The following is a 25,307-nucleotide window of genomic DNA, read 5'->3' as shown; positions in this document are numbered from 1 at the left end:
GTTCACAAATATACGACCGGAATATCTTATTGAATATTTAATACTTTTACTAAATGTTTGTAAGCACTAAACTGCTTGTCAGTAAGTTAAATGCATATTATCAGTAAAAAGTAAATATACTGATAGAATATTAATCTCTTTCCCATAATAAATAATTAACTAACCACACGTATACGTTAGTTACAGGGCGAGACGGTTAGTTACAATACATAACTTTTCATTACACCTCGACACTTTTTAAAATTTAACACTCCCAAATCATCGTTTTATGGAATTCAGTATTCAATAGGACAATATTTCATTGAAACGTTAATATAAATAAAAACAATGATTTGTCTCCTTCCCTTGTGTACGACATCTTCTACACAAAAGAAAGTCATATCGAAAATAAACTTAATTACCAACCTTCACACTGCTTAGGATGTAAGCTGAAAAATCACCCTTATCTCTTGTTTTACTTGTATCAGCTTCACCTGCAATCTATCAACAAACGTGGCGGCAGAGTAAAACACAATTCATATCATTTCTATAGTACTAAAATAACACCAACACTTGCTATGGAGTGAGACGTAAAAATATGATTGGGGAATGTGAGTGTGAGTGACAGTACAATGGTGTGCGGGTGACTGTAGGTGTGTGCGTTGGGGGGAGTGGTGAGGTAAGGGAGGACACCTGGCCTTTCCGGATGGGGCTTGGACAGGTGACCGTCAAGAGATACTCGTCATAATGTTTAATATCACGATCTTACAACAGTCTTAGACACGCCGCAATATTTTCTCATTATTTTTTTTTTTATCTAGATTTTTTTTTTCTAAGCTTTTTACCTCAACACAAATAGATGAGTTTCAAGTTTCCCTAAAAGAATTATTTTGAGTCGCAACATTACAACAAATATACTACTATAACTGTAATGAAGTGAGCAGTGAGCCTTCATTTCCAACAGTCTTCTTACACGAGGAATCATTAGAGCTAAATATTTATATACGCCACTGAAAAGAAAAAAAAAAAAAAGGCCTGAAATACTTTCTTGAGAGGCGTACGGGTTTGTTGGCTACAAGGAATCACAACCAGAGATCGGAACCTTTAGCAACCTGAGTGGGCGTTCACGGCTCACTCGGATTACGTCCATTAATGCTGCAACACGCCGAGGCCCGCCATACCTGAGAGGAGGCGAGGGGGAGAAAAATAGTAATGCGAGACGTCATGGAGAGGGAAGGATGACTGTTATGGTGCCGGCGGTGCAAAACTAGACCTTCTATTTTTAGTTGCTGTTGACTTTGTTGTATGTACGTCATCTTACATAATACTAGTAGGAAAGAAGAACTACGGCACAAAGATGAAGGGATGTCAAAAATAGTTATCAAGGAATTATGGACAAACAAAGCAACAAACAGATAAAATAAGGTAAAAAAAAATACTCAATGTATTCATTATAACAACCCAAATGTAAATATTTACTAGAATAGGTTGTGAAGGCAATTTGTGGAGACAGAGAGAGAGAGAGAGAGAGAGAGAGAGAGAGAGAGAGAGAGAGAGAGAGAGAGAGAGAGAGAGAGTATGAGAGAGAAAGGAGGATGAGAAGGAGAGGGATGACCCTACCTGTCACACGTGAAGAACACAAGAAAAATTGACGATTTCCTGAAGGAGACAAGAGCGTCCCGTTGCCTTGGAGTCATCGAGGCTGTGAGGCGAGGTAATCAAAGAGGTAATTCACTTCCTAACACAGCGGCTCTCAAGGACTTAGCGTCGCGTTTCCTCACTACTATTACAGACCCTAATTCACCTTGATTGTAGAGTCGTTTCCTTGCGTTCACAAATCGCAAGAGCTTGTGAGAAAATTGCATTGTCTCGGCGACACAAAAACGTTCAAGAGCGTTATTAGCATTATCTTTTTTTTCTCTCTTAAAGGATATACGTATTTACTTTACATGCTTACGTTGTATTCTTACGTGGAACTGCACACCTTCTAATCTCCACATCAAGTAAAAATCCGTGTGTACTACTGCAGTGTTTCTTTCAAAATACGAACACGCAAAGAAAATGTAAATATGAGGAAAAAATGTGCTTGATCATCTTAGATTAAGGAAATCTGTTTTTTTTTTTTTTCTGCTTCATGCGCGGTATTTTGGTCCCGTCCTCTTGCGGTTATTCCCATAAAGAAGCCTCTTTTAGACAAATGCACACCGATCTGCTGCAGAATGTGATACTAGAATTATTCTTATTACACTTCATTACTCACTCGTAAAATTCTCGTAACGGATGGAGGGGATGAAAACACAACGCTTAATATCACACTAAACGTATCGTGAGGAATGACCGTAATTCTAGATCAGAACAGAAACTCAAACTAGTTGTACTTTTACTGGTGAGTAATGATACCACCAATTTAACGTATTGGCCATAAAAGTCGAGGGTTGGTGTTGAAACGTTACATCACTAAACACGAGGATGGAGTCACAGTGCTATCATTTTCATACCTGAATCTGAGAGAATCTTGGATCGCTATACTCCTTACGATTCAAGTCCCTGTGCTGAGTGTAAAAAGCAGCCATTCACTGAACTATTAAGGAACTATCAAACGTACTAAAGGCAGAATGGTTAAGTACCATCAGAGTAGGTGATGGATAAATGTATTTCGTTAGAGTGAGAAAAGAGTGAAAGGAGTGAGATGTGGAGCTCTGCCAAAGGAGGGGAAGGTGTGAGGCTTAAAGAGGATAGATTTAGGCTCTTATTCTTAAGCACTTCGTTGTTTCTTAAGACAATCACAATTACACAATCCTTTCCTGACTTTGATCAGAATCATAGACACATACATCCCCTCCAGAAAAGAATAAAAAATAAATAAATAAATACATAAAGAAAACAATAAAATTTTCACTTGAGCCATTTCAAAGTAATCAAAATAAAACACTGCAACATTTGAAGCATTTGAGAATTCGGACCTGTGAGTAATGCCTGAAGTAGATAAAATAATAAATAAAATAAACAAAATATAACAAAGCAGCGCTGGGAACTTGTGATATAAAAGAAAATGTAGGTGGTGGATGTTGTTTTGTTTGAGCAAAGAAATGGGACGCTTTCCTACCAGGGGGTCGTAGGAATGATCCGTATCAACACAAACGACCTTCCGCTTCCTGAGATTAGCGCGGGACAGTAACAGAGTGCTTCCTTCCCTCGCACACCATGATTATAGTTAGCATTGCAAAATTGAGGGATAGATGAAAAGTGTGGATCATTTGTCTGCTAATTACTTTATAATCTGCGACTTCCTATGCGGGTCACGGTGATCAGAATGTCAATAAGCTGTCCTTCCTTTATCCAGCCAAACTATGGTGTCTCCCGGCTCTGTCTTTCCCAAGGTGCATGTCACTTGATCCACGTGGATAGGTATACACACAGACAAACACACACACACACACACACACACACACACACACACACACACACACACACACACACACACACACACACACACAACCACTTCTAATGCAAACCATTATTAACATCACTGCTACACTAACCCACAAATTTGGTCTCTCACATACATCCACATCCACACGTTCAGTCAGCTATACACACATACAGTACACCACTACTGCCTTCACTTCACACTAATCCAGGTTGCAGCTAACAACATATACACACGCACCCATCTACGCACAGGAAATAAATAAATGAATAAATGCAGTCTTATCTGATATGAGTAGAGCATTTTTTTTTGTCGTTAGTGAAGGCACACACACACACACACACACACACACACACACAATCTCTCTCTCTCTCTCTCTCTCTCTCTCTCTCTCTCTCTCTCTCTCTCTCTCTCTCTCTCTCTCTCTCTCTCTCTCTCTCTCTCTCTCTCTCTCTCTCTCTCTCTCTCTCTCTCTCTCACTCACACACACACACACACACACACACACACACACACACACACACACACACACACACACACACACACACACACACACACACACACACACACACACACACACACACACACACACACACACACACACACACACACACACACACACACACACACACACACACACACACTAATTTGCTGTATATATTAGCGAACAGTATCCGTTTCCTTCCTGTTCAGTGTATAAAATGATGCCATTTTAAAGGAGTTACGTGACTGCTGCTTCCTATCCATAAGTCTGCACTACGGTAGTTCCTCGAATCACGTCCTCAAATATGACTTGCCATTATTTCCAGCATTGTCAAGCAGTGTTTGGTGATGTTTAACTGAAAATTATCGTGTGAAGGCAAAAAGGAAAAGTAAAGAAAGGAACACAATAAAGAAGGGTAAGTGGGCTTGTTAATGATAGTGGTGACGAGAGAATATCGCACTGTGATAAGAGGGAGAACAGAAAACGAGAAAAAAATATAAGCAACTGTAGTACGCAAGAATAATGGCGGCTGTGGAAGAAAAAAAAAGATGATATTTTAAGCGGACTGAATAGTAATGCGGATGAGGTGATGGTGTGAGGGTGAAAGTGTACTGGCGAAAGTGACACGGAGATGAATAGTGATGAAGAAAGTCGGTGTCTTTAATATAGATAAGTGTGCTATCTAACATTCAAAACTAATGATGTACTTTTGTGTTCATATTCCGCTCAGTAACAGATCACAGTACTTACCACTGGCGGCAATAGTTAAGATATTATTGGCTAATTACTTACAGTGCGGTAACTTAAATGGTCAGCCAAACAGGATCATCATAGCTCATGCGGAGAGGTAACTGTGAGGTTGCGCTGTGAGAGACAGGAAACTGCTGGGAACAATATTTTCTGTGGGGAAGCCCGCAGAGGGAGTCTCGGTGGCGGAGAGGCAAGGAAGGAAGAGATGGTAGCCTGCAGACGACCTCGCTGTTACGAGGCAGCTTAGTCGAATGTCTTTTAGTTCATGAGAATCAACGCCGAATCGATGGTGGGCTATGGCGCTTGGAAGATGGAGCTGGCAGTGGCCACGGCAGGGATCAGTCAATATTAGTAGGAAGAGAGGCAACAGCGGAGGCAGCAGCAGCAGCAGCAGCGTCGGCATTGGCGGCAGCAGCGGCAGCCGTGGCGTGAATGGCGTGGCGTCACCGGGACAGTTGTCTGCCGTGACAGTGACGGATGAGGACACGGCGGAGGCTCCCTGGCCGCCGATCCTGCCCACCGATAACCCAGGCTTTCTCCCCCACCCGCCCGCCCGCACACCCGCACCCTACCTCTGCCTTCCCCGCCCGTGCACCACCCACAGACCACCCGCACGGACATCGCCACGTTTACTCTACTCCTCCTCGCCTTCAGGTTCTCGTACGAACTTATCATCCACCCTGTAGGCACGTCTCCACCTCCTCTAACAACACCAGCCCGCTTACCACACCCAAATGGTCCACAACATTCAAAAGTTTTCACAGTACAACCTGCTCTCCACACAATACCACTCCACTATACTGCGTACGTACATAAAAGAATAAAGACATACTCCTTGAGGTGGATCCTCCTCCCTTCGTTATGGATTGGAGGAGGCACAAAAAACGAACTTATCCACAAGTAATCTAACCCCAACCTACATTCCCCTGACACCCAATGTAAAGCTTCTAGATAATTCACTAATAGGATAAGACGGAAAAAAAACTAGGAAGCAAATTAACAGAATAGAAACAGTATAACGACACCAAGGAAAACATCTGATAATTATACTTAGGAAAGCTTATATGTTAATTTGGTGTCACATTGAAGAGCACTCGTCCGGAACATGCAGCTTAAAGTATTAGTATTTAGATGATGCCATGCGTGCAATCCTCTTTTGGAACCACTATCACCATCACCACCATCACCACCAACACCACCACCATCACTACCATCGCCACCACCACCACCATCACCACCACCACTACTTCAACACCGACCATCACCACCAGCCCATAAACAACCACGTCTTAAGCTTCTCTCCTGCTCCACCATCACTATACATCGCCTCCACCTCCTCTTGCTCGTCCACCTTCAGTACCTCTGTAGCTTTCTTTTCTTATTCTCATGTTTTTTTCTCTTCTACTTCCTCTTTGTTTATGCTCTTTACTTGTTGCATTTTCCATTGTTCAAATAAAAAAAAATGGTGAGTCAACATACACACACACACACACACACACACACACACACACACACACACACACACACACCAGATGCCCCGCAGTTACATCATCTCGCAGTCTGGTATGCTGTGCAGATCTCCATGGACAAAACTTTTAAATATATAACCTTCTATGAGCGACACTGATTGAGAAGGTGTATGTAAATCCCAGGAGGAAATTAGTAAAGGCAGAGGAGGAAGAAAAGAATGGCGAGGAAGACGTTTTTTTTCATATTTTCTATTAGTTTGATCAAAATTATGTACACTTTTTTTTCGTGCATTTAGATCTTCCTTATTTATTTATATTTATCTATTTTTCTATGTTCATGTAGCAAAAATACTGATCAAAAATCTTTACTTGCTACATTTATTCTATTATTGAAGTTTTCTCTATTTCATACACGCGTTTTTTTTTTTTCTTTTATGACTCGTCCTTTCTTTCATTTTACATCTGATCCTTCCATTCCTTCATATGTTTTTCATGACTTTCTCTTACTGTTTTTTTTTTATTCTTCATTTCCTTCATAAAAAATAAACATATTTTCAATGATGCAAATAATTCCTAATCCTTATCTTCTTTCATACAGACACAGTTCCCTTCTCATCTTCTTCCCCTCCTCTACCTCCTTCCTACTCACGTCCTTCCCATCCTAAAATTAATTACTCCCTCGTCTTCCGCCCGCGTCTAGAGACCACTGCATGAATCAGGCTCCTCCTTTATGCATGAGGTCGACCCGCCTTGTCTGGGATCTAAGTCCATTAACAGATTTTTCCTCGAATTCGTTGGGTGTTCTTGTTTTGTCAGATGAAACTCTCTGTGCCTCGAATTCAGTTTTGCAATTTTGTTTCCCTTCTCTCTCTCTCTCTCTCTCTCTCTCTCTCTCTCTCTCTCTCTCTCTCTCTCTCTCTCTCTCTCTCTCTCTCTCTCTCTCTCTCTCTCTCTCTCTCTCTCTCTCTCTCTCTCTCTCTCTCTCCGTGGAAGGAAAACTCGTGATTATCGAGCACATGAAAGGGTGAAAGAGCGAATGTCGAACATGTTAGTTTCTCAAGATATTTATTTATTTACTATAGTTTTATCTCACCGAGTGTAATTGTGTTTTGATGAAGAATTCTAACTTTCCTTCAGAAAGACAACCTGATATTTATTTTTTCATTTATTTTATTTATTTTTTTTTTATATATAAATGAAACGGATATTGATGTACATACTATTTTGTAAGTCTTAAGATACTCATACGATTTATCATTAATCACCCTCGTACATGAATTGAGCTTCCTTTCTATATATTTCTCTGGGAAAAAAATTTTATGTCGCAAGTGGAAGAAAATGAAAGAATAAATACCAAATGTGTTCAATGAGTTATATTCTGAAAATGTTCAATGATATATTTTCCTTATTGGATGCAAGCGTGGTGTTGTACTTTGAAGTGTTAGGAGCGCTGTGTGACGTAGCGCGGCGAGTTGTTTGAAGTGGTATATGTAATTTTAAGCCACTCTGGGCGGGCTCGGTTCAAGCTCGATCTTGTAAGACTAAGCGGCCAGATCATTCCTGCTGCGCCATCACCAACACTCTCGATTCCTTTTGTACTTCATTTTTTACTCTCCTTCCCGTGTATGCTTTAGTCTTTCTAGTGTAGTGTTTCCGTTTCTTGTTATCGTATCATTCCATCAACGCTATTTTCTTTATATTACTTCGCCTTAGCGGCATAGTGTTTCCGTCACTCTTTTTTTCATCATTTCATCAACGTTATCTTCTTATGGAATATCATCTGCTGCCCCTCCGCACAAACTAAACAGTGAAATGAAGGACGCTGCGGTCTGTTTAACACACATCCCTGAGTCCTCACCAACTTAACACAACACCACAGCCTCTCCACAACCACCATCAACACTACCCTTACCATCTCTCTCTCTCTCTCTCTCTCTCTCTCTCTCTCTCTCTCTCTCTCATCTTCCTTCATCCCTCCTTGGTTGGCTGGTGTTGTTGCCTCGCCTCCTCCTTCCTTCCTTCGTTCGGGGGCCCCTCAACATGGCCGTATCAGAAACCATCATTGTTTAATATAACATCAAGAGCCATTAATCAGCGTCCCGTCATCTATCCTTTGTTAGGGCCTGGCTGACATAATTATAGGGGACAACTAACCAGTGACGAGCAGTGAGGTGCCGCTCTCGGATAGATCCATCATATGTCAAGACGCATCCAGAACCGGGGAGGAAGGGCGGGGCGGTGGAAAAGGGCCAGAGGGGAGGAAAAGGGGGATTGAAGGGGAAGGAAGGGAGGGGAAGGAGTAGCTACGGGTCTATAGGGGGAGGAAGGAAGGGGCTAGGGTCGTGGAAAGAGGGAAGGAAGGAGGGTGAAGAATGAAGTTAGGAGGCAAGGAAGGCAAAATGGAGGAAGTGAGTGTAAGGGACGGAGCGGGAGATGATGAAGAAATGGACGGATGGAAGGTAAATTGAATTATGAAAGGGGAAAATGGATGTCGAGGATCACAAGGGACCCAGTAACTTTTCCACACAGACAGACGGATCCTGAAAGTCACTCCTTCACATCACTTGTCCATGCGCTACGTACAAGCAAACACTCACAGGATTATTGGATAAGTAGGTGCATGTTGTACTGAATGGAAAACTACAAACTAAGAATACCTACAACCCAAATGTCAAATGAATCAGATGCAATTATCTAAAACTATTACCTAACTAAATTGAACTTAATGTAGCCTAATAAGACTGCAAAACAATGAAACATAAAACGAATAGCAAACGAATAAGCCGACAATTAATCAAAACAATATTACGCCGGAAATGGAATAACTTTTATGATAAGTACAGAAAGTTATCCATGGTCGTATTTCTTTTCAATTTGCCGTCGAGAGAAACTGGAAGACGTGTACCCTTTACTCACAAAGACATCCCAGAACAGTGGAGTTATGAATCACGTCTTCTTGAAACCACAGACCACACCGGCCACAAAATACATCACTCAAGGACTCGACCTCCAACACAAGGCTCTTATCATCAACACACCTCCCGCAAACACAGCCCACCGTCCACAATATCACGTATACTTCAAACAACGTAACACATAAATAAAAGTAGAATAAATAAATGAAGTAACACACAGCACCTTTTCTTCAAGTAACACGGAACTTCCACAACGAAACACCAGTGATCTTAAAGCAATATACAACCTGGGTAACACACACTACCTCTTTTCACGCAACACAAAAGTTTCAAAACAAACAAAGCCATTTCACGCAATATAACAATACTATAACACACATTACTCTTTCCACCAAAAGATTATTATAACACAAACTACGTTTTACGCAACAAAATATCACACGCTATAACTTATAATACCATAAACCGCCAAACTACTGTAAATTATTAAACAAACAACTATCCTGCTCTATACGCCATCTCGTGCAAAGCCAAGTTATCAAAAAGAAGAAAAGACTTACTACGATCATTAATACTTTTCTATGCATTCTAGAACGCCTAATTCCGAGTATGCATTTTTTCTTTTTCAATATTGGAGAGGGAGAGAGCTAGAGAGGGAGGAAAGAGTAATGAAGTAATCGAGAGTAAGTGGAGAGGAAGGGAAGGAGGAGGGAAAGGAGGGAAGGTCGGGCCGGGAAGGAAAGGAAGGAAAAGGGAGAGGGGAGCATGGAGAGGGCGATGGGAGAGAAGCAGGAGGGCAAGTTGTAATGATGGAAATGTATGCGTGTGTGATGAATTATGATGAAGACTAATGATGGTATGATTTCCTTGGACAGGCTGAATTAAACTCCTTCCTTGCATCTTTCCGATCCTTCAGCTATCCTTCACTGCAAACACTCCCACCAGTAACGCGCCTCCTCGCTGACTAACAACCTGAGGCTTATTGCTTCATTACAAAACTTCATTTCCCCAATAGAAAACAACGATATGATGTGAATACAGAGAGAGAGAGAGAGAGAGAGAGAGAGAGAGAGAGAGAGAGAGAGAGAGAGAGAGAGAGAGAGAGAGAGAGAGCAAGGGAGAAAGAGGAAAAAAGCACCAGCGGACATTGACAAATACTGAAGCACTGGTCAGACATGCACTTCTTCCTTCACACTTCACCATCGACTCACCATCTAGCCTTCATTTCTCCCAGCTGTACACACAAACCTTTCTCATTCAACGGCACTCATAACTTTAAGTCATCGTTGTATTTTCTTTCTTCCTGCATTTCCTGGACTCATTTTTACTTTCACCTGCCCTAGTTTCTGTCTTCTAGTTTTTAGTGGGCTTAGTTTCAGCTCTTCAGTGTTTGGTGTCTTGGGTGAGGGAGGTTGTAGCTACAGGGACCGATGAAAGCTTATTTGGAGCCCCGGTGACCTGTCTTCCTCTACTCGTCGTCTGCTTCTTTTCTTCCCCTTCTTATGTCCACTTTCTTCTTTCTGTATTGGTATTAGTTATCTTTTTTATGGATATACTGTACATTTATCCTTCAACAATTATTTTCCCTCATTTATCAGTTTTTTTTACATTTATTTTTCTTATTCTCTTGTGTGAGATACTCAGTTACTTAAAACTGATGTTCTTCATTTCTATTTTTATATTTTTCAATACAACGGCGCCATTAATTTCCTTTTGTTTCAATGACGTGCTGGCTTGACATTTTCATCATGGCCTGCATTTCTTATCATGGCTTCATTTTCATTCATCGACCTCCATTTTCAAAGCCGCGGGTTCTTTCATCATTCCCTTCAATTATAATCGTCACCCTTGCCCTTTCCTTTCATTTGAGTTTTCCACTTCCCTTTGTTCCACTCTTTCCCCTTCCCTCTAGCATCCTCCGCCTCTCACACTCGCCTTTCCTCCCCTACTCCCCTGGCGTCCCCTGACACCCTCCACACAACCATTAGGCCCCCTGCACGTCGAGCCATCTTGAATACCGACCATCAGCGTCATGACGAGTTAATCATAAAACCGCCAAACCCAAAATGGTGGTTGTTCGGTACGTAGGAGAGGCGAGCTTTGACGAGAGTATGAAGATAAGGAAAGGAGAGGAGAGATCCAGGAAGGACGCTGAGAATGACGACAACGCGAGGATACTTACTTGGTTACTAGGAAAGGTAATTTTTAGGGAATGCATTGCTGATTAAGAAATAAATGGCAGCAGACGTTTTCTTTAAGGGTATTGATTTGTAAGACTCGTGTCATAATTTCAATACAGGTATGTGTACATTAACGAACTATTCAATAAGTTTGAAAACACTTACATGTACTAGACTTAATGAAAATGATGAATTTCACAACTTTCTCACATTATCCATCAAGAAAAGGATCCTGTGGCGATTGAAGAGACGTTAATGAAAGGATAATTTAATCTGAAAATAAATATAATAATCCAAATGACGAAATCAAACAACAATGAGATTAATTATTACACAACATTCAAGGTCTGACCTGTAGACAAACTCAGGTGAAGGACACAAACCAACCCTCGGAGGAAGCTAAGAAAAAAAAGGCAGAAAAAAAAGGGAAGACACGTAGACCCTCCTGATCGGTGGGCGAGAGAGCGACAACAAATATGATACATTAAGCAGGATTCATAAAAAGACACCTTGTCATTTGAGGGCTGATTATACTCCAGCTTTTTGCTTTGCACCTCAGACAGGTTATGATAATTGGGTCAAAACTAGTCGCCGAGTGCTACATCATCGTGATAAAAACATCTGCCCTATCTGGACGGCGATTCCCTGCCGCGGAGTGGAGGCAGTGTCAGGAGGACTCTCTACTATTTATGAAATCGCCTCTCCAAGTCAGGAAGAAAATGTCATCTTATACAATACCTGTTCGTCTGCCTTACAGTGTGTGGCGGACGCATTCTTCATTCATCTCGTGTCTTTGATATGCTTACGCTGATTTTTTTCCTTAGAATATTTCCACTTTCCTTTGCTGAATTAATCTTTGAGGAAAATAAAAGTTAATAAGAACTATCAATTTACAGTATAATATTAGTATTGCTGTTGTTTTGCTGTTGCTACTACTACTACTACTACTACTACTACTACTACTACTACTATTGCTGCTACTACATTACTTGTACTACTACTACTACTACTATTATTTCTACTATTACTACTACTACTACTACTACTACTACTACTACTACTACTACTACTACTGCTGCTATCATTATTACTACATTACTAGTATTACAACTACAACTACTACTTCTACTACTGCTACTACTAGTACTACTACTGCTACTACTACTATTACAACTACTACTGTTGCTGCTACTGCTGCTACTACTGCTACTGCTGCTACTACTACACCACTGCCACTGCTACTACTACTACTACTACAACTACAACTACAACTACTGCTGCTGCTACTACTACTACTACTACTACTACTACTACTACTACTACTACTACTACTACCAATGCTGCTGCTGATTTCATGTATTTTCTTATTCTATTTAATCATTATTGTTTCTTTAACAATAACAACAACAGCAACAACAGCTACTACTACTACTACTACTACTACAAGTACGTATTACTATTATAAGCACAAAAAAATGCAACTACCACAGCGTCATTACTCATTAAAGGAAAAAAATCCGGCCTTTGACAGCTTTTGCATCTTAATAAAAGGGAGAGAGGGTGCATTCATGCCTGAGGGAGGGGAAGGAGGGCGGGGAAGCTTGAGGCGGGGAGGGGGTTGGGGGATCCTGAGCAAGGAGAAAAGACCTCCATTTGTCAGGGGTAACCACATGGTGTAGGCCTCAGCTAATGGCAAAAAAATCCTCATTAGGTTTGATGTATTAATGTTGGGTTTGATGTATTAATGTTACCTCAGCGTGCACTGAAAAATGGTGATGGGAGAGTGACGGGTAATGGCTGCCTCTTCTCCATTAAGGTGTGGGGGTGGGAGGAGGAGGGGGAGACTGGTGCCCCATCCCCCATACTTTATACAATAACCAGCACACCACCTCCATCACCACAATTACTACAACTATCGCTCACCTCTGCCGTTGTCACAATCACTACCACCATCAACCCTTCTCCCCCTCCCACGACCGCCACCGACATAACAACCTCCAACAACTCAACCACTGTCATCAAACTTTGCTCCTCAACACAGCCATGATAACCGAGTCACTCCCTGCTTATTGGAAGTGTGAGTGAGAATTACAGTTATTTTCTCCCCTTTTTAATCATATAGAAAGTTTTGTCAAGTTGGATTATCATTTTTTTTTTTTTTTAAGGAATAGTAGGGAGATATGTGGAATTTATCTGGTTGCTACGCTTCTGGGTCGCGCGTGTGTGTGTGTGTGTGTGTGTGTGTGTGTGTGTGTGTGTGTGTGTGTGTGTGTGTGTGTGTGTGTGTGTGTGTGTGTGTGTGTGTGTGTGATAATTTGAGGTACATTTGCGTGTTTTGAGGGCTGAGGGAGATAGGGGAAAAGCCATTTGCTTAATTCGTGTCACACACACACACACACACACACACACACACACACACACACACACACACACACACACACACACACACACGTTACACAACAGCTACAATAGTAAAGATACAAGAAACAACAATAAAAGTAATATCATATCAGTCAACAACAACAATAAAAGAATCATACATAATCAACAACAGCAGCAACAACAATAAAAACACACATTTTCATCACCAAACATTACAACTCCAACAACAACAACAACAACAACAACAACAACAACAACAACAACAACATCATCATCATCATCGTCATCATCATCAACAACAACAACAGAGAACGAAAAACACAAATAAAAAAAATAGACAAAAAATCCTTTGAAAAAGCTTACTAAAATCAATTACGTTTGAGAGAGAGAGAGAGAGAGAGAGAGAGAGAGAGAGAGAGAGAGAGAGAGAGAGAGAGAGAGAGAGAGAGAGAGAGAGAGAGAGATGCAAACCTTCCCTATCTTCTACTAGTCCCGTGACAACTCAAGCGGGAGGGCGTTTCTTGTAAGCTCACAGAATGGAACTTTAATGATCGCGAATAATGAGACCGCGAAACATTATGCCGCATGATCCAAAGGGAGTGACCGTGATTGGTGGACGGGAGCCAATGGGAGGCCGCCGTGCCCTCATCTGTCTTGTTTCGACGTCCAGGAAAACGATGGCTTGTTCTTTTTTTTTTCTTTTTTTTTTCTATATAATTCTCTGTGCTTGTTTATCTTGTTGTTATCGTGTGTTCTTCTTGTCAGTACCGTTTGTTAACTTTTCTGTGTGTGTGTGTGTGTGTGTGTGTGTGTGTGTGTGTGTGTGTGTGTGTGTGTGTGTGTGTGTGTGTGCGCTTGTCATTACTGTTGTGTTTGTCTTTACGTACGATTGTTTGTATGTCTTTAAAACATCACGCGTGCATTTCAGTTATATTCAAAGTTACATTCACTTATTGATTTTCACTCATTTTCAAAGAGAAATGGATATAAAATAAAACCATTATTTTTCCTATGGTGCCAATGCCATGTTTTTATTTCTCGATTTAAGATAATCCACTGAAAATTTATATACATAAGCCATTTTTCCATGCATTATCAAAGCTTCATTTCCATATCACATCAGTCATTAAAAGATAGAAGCTTTATTAATGGAACACAGAATAGTATGGTTAGCAGCATCTAAGTTTACAAGCCACTCAATTTTACACTTTAATACATATTAACATATATTATCATAACTTTACCAATTTGAACCATTGTATTTATTCACTTACACTACTTAAAACATCGTTACATTGATTCTTCTTAATAAAAATGTTTAGAGAAGTTTCCCATTGGCTCCCCTTCGACCCAACAGAAAATGGACCCCTGGTAACTTGGGCGGCCCCTTCCCGCGTGGTAAAAATTAATGATTCTCGAACGTCAGCCTCAAAACGCTGTGTAGATATGGCTCGATAGCTCGGGATAATACACAATGTAATGAACTGCGAGAGTGACACGGGACTGACGGGGGCCGCGGAGGCAGGAAGCAGAAGGGCAGGGAAGAAAGGGAAGGAAGAGGAGGAGGAGGAGGAGGAGGAGGAGGAGGAGGTATGGGTCGATGTTCAAGTGAGGAAGGTTGGTGGTGGTGAGGGTGATGGTGGTGAACGTGATAGTGTTGTTGGTGGTGGTGGTGATGGTGGTGGTTGTGGGAGAGAAGGAGTGGTCGCTTTTGCTATGGGGAGCATGAACTGTAAAGGAATGTGTGTGTGTGTGTGTGTGTGTGTGTGTGTGTGTGTGTGACCTCGCTCTCGTGTGGGTACTGGAAGACTTAGCTGCAACTTAATAATAAATAGTAATGGCAAGAAAACTACTAAAAACACTGAAAACAACAAATAAAGTAACAAAACGGCAACAAAAAAGAATTAAAAACTTCCCTCTTCAAAACAAAAACAAAAACACGACAATAAAAACTAATAAACAAAGCCAACCAATCCACGAGCATTCCTAGAAGTCTCGAGTAGTTCGGAACAAAATTACAACAAGACGAAGACGAATTACTGAACAGTGAAGAGCTCGGGGATGGCAGGAGCTGAATTGAGCCATTGACGGAACACTAACTTTCTTTTGAGCTCCGAGAGATAGTATTGTTTGGGCTCCGACATAAACAAGGCGATTACCTCACCCTCGGAGGCGCCCCACCGTACCATTGATCTAATTGACTCTTGGCACGCGAGGAGCCGACCCTATACGCGGCCGGTGGTGGCGCCGCTGCGGTCCTCGGTAGGTAAACAAAGAGGCCACCTTGTTGAACACTACAAAGACTCGAGGATATGGTACGCTGGGGGAAGGTTCAAGGTTCTTAGGTGGTGCCAATTAAAAGAAAAGAAAGGAACCTGAGAAGTCGTGTGCGAAAAGCTAAAAATCTGAAATCAATCTCTTTTAGTTAACGTGATATGGTTAAAAATGATAATTAATTTGAGAGAGAGAGAGAGAGAGAGAGAGAGAGAGAGAGAGAGAGAGAGAGAGACGTGGGTGTGACTGAAGATTAGACGAACTCTGTGCCCTCCTTCCATTGTTCTCGCGTCGCCTCGTCAATCAATCACCATGTTGCAGAAGTGAACTCGTCTCCTCTTGAACGCTCACCCCGCCACTCTGGAACACACGGCCCTGGAACACACGCCACCCTTCGCCTCTTATTGTACTTTGACACGCAAACACACGCCGAAGGTTCCATATTTTTAGAAAGCCGGAGGATGAATGTTTGACGTCATTTTAAAACGAAAGAATGATGAGTCGGGAAATATATTTTTTTTGTACGAACTGAAGTTTATATTTGCCTAAAGAGAACGTTTTTATTTTCTTTCTATAACCTACCTTTCTTAATGTAACTTATAACATTGTCTTTTGCTTTTATTCCAACACTCCTAACAGAGATTCAAATGATTAGTCTCTCTCTCTCTCTCTCTCTCTCTCTCTCTCTCTCTCTCTCTCTCTTACCTCGGTGAACAATGTACAAAGAGCTGGTCAAGGTGGGCCCATTATTAAGGTCTACTGATTGCCTGCTTAGCCTCAGTAAAATGCTAATTGGTTCAACAGTTATGAAAAATGGATGGATTCCAGACGTGCTGGCCCCAAAAGAGAGAGAGAGAGAAGAGAGAGAGAGAGAGAGAGAGAGAGAGAGAGAGAGAGAGAGAGAGAGAGAGAGAAGCAAACTGAATAAAAGACAAATGCATGCATACATACATATATGAAGTATATATATATATATATATATATATATATATATATATATATATATATATATATATATATATATATATATATATATATATATATATATATATATATATATATATATATATATATATATATATATATATATATATATATATATATATATATATATATATATATATATATATATATATATATATATATATATATATATATATATATATATATATATATATATATATATATATATATATATATATATATATATATATATATATATATATATATATATATATATATATATATATATATATATACAGTATATATACACTGGTTGACTAAGAACAATGCAAAATGCTACACAAAAGCAGACAGAAAAACAAAGAGACAAACTGATACAAGCAGACAGACGAACATTAACAGAAAGACGACAGACTCAGACTAAATTAGACAAACAAAAAGACATGCGGAGACAGAAAAATGAGGAGGAAGGAGTGAAAGTGTAAAAGAGAGTTACTTAAATGACTTTATTAGCTCAGTAAATTCATCATCATGCGAACAACTTCCACGAACTACCTTCTAAGTGGATACTTGCTAACAGTTAGTAAACAACAAATGCAACACAAATTATAAGCCAGTCACAACTAAAATAAACACTCAAGTCTAAATTATTTCATAGCAAAACTAAATTACATAATCACGCAACATTAAGTAATTATCTAGATGTAAAAATAATGTTACTTAATGAACACTGCGTCATTAAGTCCGGGTCATGTCGTGTCGAGGGCGGGAGGAGGTGCGGCTCACCCATCTGTCTAGATTACTCTCTGCTGCTCTTCTATTGGATTAATACCCGGCGGAAGGCATACGTCATCCCCTGCAGCCACCAATCACGAATTAGTCCTATGTCTTTATTAAGGCTAGTCAGAATTTAACCTTGCAATGGTTGTTATTAATGGAAAAGTCAATACACTGAAGGTAGGAATAATTGGAAACAAACTATATTGCATCACGCTGAGGGAAAAAGTAAATAAATACACTGCACGTTAGTTCTCCCCCATCCCGCCCCTCCCCCAAAAAAAAAAACGAGAATTTTTTCCTATTAACGAAAAATTAGATAACAGACTGTATTCAAAGCAAAACGAAAAAAAAAAAGAACATATGATAAATAAGAAGATAAACAAACAAGCTGAGGAGACACACATGGTACTAAACAAAACTAAAAACAATAGAATCCTTACATGATAATAAAAACAAAAAATAATAATCCAATAATAACAGCAATGCAGCAACCTTAATATACAGGAGAGTCATGCTAACAAAAAAAAAAAAGAAAAAGAAAATAAAAACAAAGCAAGCATCATCATCTCGCCACATAATCGCCATCATCAGGTCATTTTCGCCACGATCACACACACACACACACACACACACACACACACACACATACCACCACCACCACCAGTACCAGCATGGCCAATCAAAGAGGGTGCGCGCCGCTGTTCCCTCCTCCACCAATCCCGGATGAGTCGCGTTCTGCAAGTGGCAATTTGGTGGAGAATAACAATAAAATACAACTTCTTATGAGCCTTGCTTCCCTGCCTCGTCCTCGGCTCCTTCCCCGCCATTTTGTCTGTCAGGAGGCACGTGAGAGAGAGAGAGAGAGAGAGAGAGAGAGAGAGAGAGAGAGAGAGAGAGAGAGAGAGAGAGAGAGAGAGAGAGAGAGAGAGAGAGAGAGAGAGAGAGAGAGAGAGAGAGAGAGAGAGAGAGAGAGAGAGAGAGAGAGAAAGAGAGAGAAACATTGACAGATACAGACAGACAGACACAGACAGAAAAAAAAATAGACGAAAAAAAAAAGTTGAAAGCATGTAACAAGAAAAAAAAAATTGAAATGATACGGAAACGAAGAAAAAAAAAAAAAAAAGGGAGTGAATTAAATTGTGGAGATACCAGAATAGTGTAGGAAAAGAGTGAAACAAGAACAAGATATTTTCAAAAATGGCGAACCGGGCCGGACGAAGCGGAATAATCTAAGATGTGATAAATTTCCTCGACAACAGATCCATTAACATGCCTAAGGATCCCGAGGTACTAAAGAGCCGCGTATAAAAGTGGGGAAGACTCTCTGCTTCTTAAACTACTCGGCCATTATCACTCTGGGACCATTTATAATGTTGATAACAGGCGACATGCAAACGAGCACAAGCGACCCTGATGCTGCTCTCTCTCTCTCTCTCTCTCTCTCTCTCTCTCTCTCTCTCTCTCTCAAAAATAGAGTGTATATAATGATTTCCTTTAAGAATTATATATTTTTTTCTCTTCATTCTCTTTGTTTCGTTATATATTTAAAGGATATGTGTGTGTGTGTGTGTGTGTGTGTGTGTGTGTGTGTGTGTGTGTGTGTGTGTGTGTGTGTGTGTGTGTGTGTGTGTGTGTGTGTGTGTGTGAGAGAGAGAGAGAGAGAGAGAGAGAGAGAGAGAGAGAGAGAGAGAGAGAGAGAGAGAGAGAGAGAGAGAGAAAGTTGACACAGAGCACGCGCGAATACACACACACACACACACACACACACACACACACACACACACACACACACACACACACACACACACACACACACACACACACACACACACACACACACACACACACTTTGTCTCAACTCATCAATCACGCGAACTAGAATGTCAAATATTCAAACATTTACGTTCACGTCTATCGCATTACTCGCCATCCATTCCCGTCTCCACCAGTAGCAGGGCAAAATAAATATCCGTGAGTTTAAACGTGTCTTGAACCTGTGTACTTTACGTCGTTAAATTATCCAGGTGACTTTGCCATTCTGCGCTGAAGTGACATAACCTAGCGCGGCCTCATATCAGCATCGATTATGCACACTCCTTCCTTCAAGCAATCAATAGTATCTCTAATTCTTCTTTATTCTTTTTCAGGGATCCGCCTGGTCGTGGTAACTCATATGCAGATAATGTAGCCAGCGAGAGTGAATGGCTATGTTGATCGTATGAGGTACTGCGACTAGGGTGTACCGGTGGACCCTCCCCCTGTCACTCACGGACCTGATGAACGGATTACCCCACGGACTACGCCACAACGTCGACTTCCGAGCACCCACCAGCACCCACGGCGAGGGGACTGCCACCAAGACTCGAGCAAAACATGCCGTATGAAGAAGCGGGAAGATTTCATGCGCTAACACACAGAACTTAGAAATGTGTTTTTAAGAGTATTTGGTGTGTGGTGTAAGAATTTGTACTTATGAAAAGTTATTAAAGCAAGTGATGATTTTCGGCAATAGGATCTGAATAAGTGTTAGTGACCGAAAATGAAAAGTGTAATATCACTGAAAATCTAAATTATGTAAAACCCACAAAACCTGGTTAAACTCAATGACATTGGAAATGTGGAGAAAAGGGTTTAAATAATGGAGTAAAGGTAATGAAAATACAAGCATGCAAGAAGAAACTTGGAAAAAGAACAACGAAATCATTTTCAAACATTTAAATGTATCATAAAAAAAAAAAACGAAGAAACATGAAGCAAAGTAATACAATAGGCTCAGCGTGAAAAACGTTTTGTTAAGTGAGATATACAATATCAACAAATAATCTCTGAAAAAACGTGATTTGTTACAATTAATGCTAAAACAAATTAATGCTTTATAATATACTTTTGAGTCATTGCAAATAATGACACTGTAATGATTTCATATTGATTTATTTGCACAAATTTCAAGGGCTACTTAAGACACATTTGTACGCCACGTTTCTTCAGCTGACAAATCTGTTCATGAACACCTTGGTGACAAAAACAAAGTTTGAGATAAGTGAAAAAAAGAAAACGCCACGAGGGAGGAAGCAAGTGAGGCAGTGTCGTCCTCCGCTTCGGGTGCTGAAGGGTTGTGAAGCTCTTCTCAAAGCTTCTTTTTTCAATTAATTTTATAGCTCCTTTGTTGGAAGTGAATTATACTCACGTAGAGAGAACTTTCGCAGCGAACTCGGGATAAGTGCACACGTACGTCCCTCGCACGCCGGTGTGAGCGGAACCAGGTCACCTGAACCTGTTCGGAACAGCTTCGTCCTAACGTCCCCGGCTGAGTTGTGATCCCGTGCCCGAGCGGGCCGTCAGTCTGCCAAAGCTCAGTGCGATCCCTGATAAGTTGTTATAATTCTTAAGTTAGGGATATTCTTTGTCTTTTATTGTTAAGATAAAATTATTTTATTTGTTTCCTTTAACTCATTGCCAAAATGATTCCCAGATTGACTGTTAATGAAAATATAGATAAAATAATTTTAACTCGTGGGTCGGGTAACAAAAGTTAAACGGCTTACCAATTTGTTCTGTAGGTCTCCTCAGAGACGTTCATTATATGTGATGCTAAAATATGTACAGGCAGTGTTTTACACCTCATAATATATATTATTAATCTTTCCTCAAAAGTGAACCACGTTTCACTCTGCAGACTAAATGAAGAGGTTATTCCCCAAAGGACCGTCACAAACATCTCAAATGTCGCACTAGCTTTTATTGACAAACAGAGAAAGTTTCTTTGATGTCAGTGCAGACAACGACTGTCCTCGGCGATAAGCAGCCATACTCTTCAAGCATCAATCTCTCCCAATACCAACACATATTACTCCCAACTTTGCAATACCCATCAGTTATATAATTTATCACAGTGGCCACACACCCCAGGACATCTGCCAGTGTTCCCCGGGCCAGACAACACCTCCCGCGAGTAAGAGACACATGTGTCGCCTGACAATGTACCAAATTAGTTCAGCCTTCAGTAGTGAGAGTCCACAAACATTAATTCCACGACATCTGTTTCTTGACATCCTTTTACTAAGAAAAAAGTTACTTTTCCGCCCCCAGCACGGGGCGACCAGACCGTGTCCTGTAGGCGGTGAATGTTTGAGCTGCTTGGCTAAGGTGAATGCCGAAGTATATATGAGCCTCATTTTGTGCAATGCTGTCCATATGGCTTTATTAAATGGTGTAAAAAGTTATAGCGATGATACTGTAATCATGGCGGTAGATTTGTTGCATAGCGGTAAGAGGTCCATCCCTCCCTCCATATCTGTATCCTTGTTATTCATTCCCTGTCGTTTCTCCTTTTCATCCTGCTTCTCTTCCATGCCTTAGCACTTCCTTAGCTTTATTTACCACTTCCTTCTTTTATATATTTTTTTCTATGCATTCCTTCAGATTCCGTACAGACAATGTTTCTAGTTACACTTTATTCTGGTTCATTTTATCACCTGTCACTATCGCTTCTCTGTCACTCTACCTCCCGTCCCTCCCCTTCCCGCCCCCGTGTTTCCCGGCGTCTGGCTGGTTAACTTTAAATAAAAATAATAAAAAAAAAAACATTTCATAGAAGATGCGAGATTTTTACAACATAGGAACCGATCGTAGTTTTTTTTTTTCCCCGTTGATATATTTTTGTGCCTTTATAGCGTTATTTCAGTTAGTTGTTCTTTTTTTCCGATTTTATAAAACAAATGTGTTATACTTTCTTTTTTATATAATTAACCAGATTAACCAAAAAGAGGTCATACTCTTAAAAATATCTAACAGTTAGCCCATTTACTTTTCCTCCCCTTGTTTCTTCCCTCCAGTTCCTCAATGTCTTCTTCGTTATATTGTTTCTTGGTGATCTAATCCACTTCTTTATATATAGAGGAGAACTACCCATGTTGTAATTATTATCCGCAAAACAGCTCCTTTTTTTATTTACTACACAATAAAATAGGTTTGCGTTCTGGAATACGCTTTTCAAAGTATACGATTAGTTTTAAGAGTTAAGCAATATCCCTGTAAAAAGTTGTCTACTGTAAATTAACAATGATGATAAAGATACGGATAATGATAAAAATAAAAAATCTTTCTAAAGGCATAGACCACAATTCATTGACAAAAATAAACTGTGTCCAATTAGGTCGATTCTTTTAATATCCTTTTACTTCGTGCCAACATCTGTGTAATCTATTGTGAGTCTTGAGGAACAGTGTATGGAGACGAAAGGAGGAGGAGGAGGTGGTGGTGGTGGTGGTGGTGTTTTGGTGGTGGTGGGTCATGGTCGTGTTGTTGCTGGTGGTAGTGGTGGGTGGTGGTAGTAGAGGTGGTGTTGGCGGCATCAGACCCTTTGGTACAATTACGACCAAGGCACCATTAGGGCCCGGCGCTCACCTGCCTAAACCTGGAGAACATTCCAATTAGCGCCATTAATCAAACTGGCGTAGGGTGATGAGGTTATCGACCTAAGCATAATGACGGATAATTTGTGACAATTACCGCAGTAAATGGTTAATAATTCGCTAAATTATAATATTACATAGATTACTTTCGAGAATACTCATACGACGGGTATTGAGTTTGGGATCACAGTAGATAATGATGACGAATATCATTACCAGCCATCAAACGTATATTTACATCAGAGGAGCGGCAGCACTCTGGAAGTAAGCGGAAGAAGGGAAGGCGAAGAAAATTATAAATCTAGGAAATGAGAGGATCTGCATGGAAAACAAATGAGATTTTGTACCAATTCATGACCAGCATCTTGAGGGATAAAATACTTAAAACCACATATAAGATGGAAACCACCTGCATCATTACGAACTCTCTTTTTTTAAATTAATGCAGCATAAGAAGATTTACAGGAAAAATAGTTACATTCAATACATAAACGTGACCCGGCATTCTAAACAATAGCATTACTTCAAATCACGTGAAACTTAAACGCAAGCGGAAAGAAGGAAGGACGGATATATATGTTTTTTTTTTCGTTTTTTTTTTACATAAGAGGATTCACACACAAAAAAACAAAGTAGCATTATATACATCAACAAATTTTAATATATCACACAATAATATTTAACAACTCATAAAGAAAGGTCATCTATCAGTCTAATATGATTCACAAACACGTCCACAAACTCACTACATTCATTCAATACGATTTCAAGGCCCTAATGATGAATGAAGACTCACGCCACAGTGACCACAAGAGCAAGGACTGCCTTACCCTATCACCAAAAATATCATAACAAATGCCATCGTCTTAAGTGGCCAGAGTTTGTCAGTTGGGCTATATTCACCTTCACCACCAGAGGTAACGAAGGAGGAAGTATTTATCAAATGTGTAAACAGTGTCAATATTCAAGGCTGACGTCATCACCTCGGCGTCCATCACACCTGCCACAACACACACGCTTCGAACCTTTACCTGAGCACCAAAAAAAAAAAAAAAGGAAAAGAAAAAAAAAAACACGCAATCTAGCAAGCCATATCGAGGCGCCGTGCTTACATTATAGGACCGTCTGTCGCCATTACTCAATTCACTCAAGAGGTGTCACGTGAGCCGCTCCTGAAGCCCCAATACACACCTGGTCTGCACACCTGTTTGGCACACCAGAAATATGTATGCTCGTTTGCTTAACTTCATTATCTAATCCCGACATGGTGTGTGTGCGATAACGTCTCATTAGTATCAAATGTCGAAATCTATCACGTAATTACCGCCAAACACTATTCAAAACGATATTTCTTTTTATTGGTGTAATATTTCATGTTCTTCCTGTAGGTGTGCAATAATAACACCCCGCATGTGAGGCGCCACGACCCGTCCAGGATACTGTAATGAGATAATGGTTATTTAATTGAGGCAATCTAAGTCCTCTATTCCCGGACCATCACTGTGGCTTCTTTATGCCACCGACGTTAAGATGAAGGAAGTTTTAATTGTTCAAAGGAGCTTGTGGACGTAGGTTCTGTTCCCCGCCCTTCCCCTCCCTCTACCCAATTAGCACACAGTGCATACTTAAAGTGGTCGTGTTGCGTTCATAACTTTGAAGTTTCGTGAATGGATGTATCCCAAGAGCGCAATATTAGAGATAAAATCTTCTCTGACAGCATTGGATATGAAGTATTGCTTGGCTAAACAAGATTAGTTGATAATGAAATACTTTTCGCGAAGGTGTTTCGTTAACTGTGAAGAACATGTACTTTCTTCTGATACACCTCTACTAAAAAGATTAAAAGTTATAGTATAGATCCGTACATTTCATTTTTTTTTTCATATTACATCTAAAAAAGCCACACTTAAAAAGAAAAAAAAATCATTGTAGACTAATCGTTGCAAATCTTTCATTAATGGCATTCTTATTATCATCTTCGCACTCAAACTCAGCTAATTTCTACAGAATATTCAGCTATTTCCATCACAACTCATTTTTTTCTGTCTTTCAAATCTTTGGAACTATACAGCACAACATCGCTAAGCACCCGAGTCCCCTGTCACTCATCTCAACGGTAAAAGATTGATCCAGTTCCTTCCGTCTTTCTATTGGTGCTACTATCCTTGGAACGATCTATTTATCTATCATTTACTTATCTTCTTCACTACGCGAATAAGTTTGCTTTTTAAAGTTCAAACTTGAATTTCCCTTTTCCATCAGCCTCATGTTGATGGAAAAAAACAAG

At 40.2% G+C, this 25,307-nt stretch overlaps 1 protein-coding gene across 5 annotated transcripts in view; it reads left to right on the top strand.

Moving 5' to 3' along the window:
• LOC123499316 (homeotic protein Sex combs reduced-like) overlaps nt 1–22,760 on the top strand; it is an 87,093-nt gene extending 64,333 nt beyond the window's left edge. For all 5 annotated transcript variants that reach the window (XM_045247131.1, XM_045247130.1, XM_045247132.1 and 2 more), the window contains one exon: nt 19,754–22,760. The gene's annotated coding sequence lies outside the window, so the exon portion shown is untranslated. The remainder of the gene's footprint in view (nt 1–19,753) is intronic.
• The last annotated feature ends 2,547 nt before the right edge of the window (nt 22,761–25,307 follow it).

The sequence above is a fragment of the Portunus trituberculatus genome, chromosome 49 (genome assembly GCF_017591435.1).
Source record: "Portunus trituberculatus isolate SZX2019 chromosome 49, ASM1759143v1, whole genome shotgun sequence".
Taxonomy (NCBI): domain Eukaryota; kingdom Metazoa; phylum Arthropoda; class Malacostraca; order Decapoda; family Portunidae; genus Portunus; species Portunus trituberculatus.
This window is presented reverse-complemented; position numbering and strand designations above follow the sequence as displayed.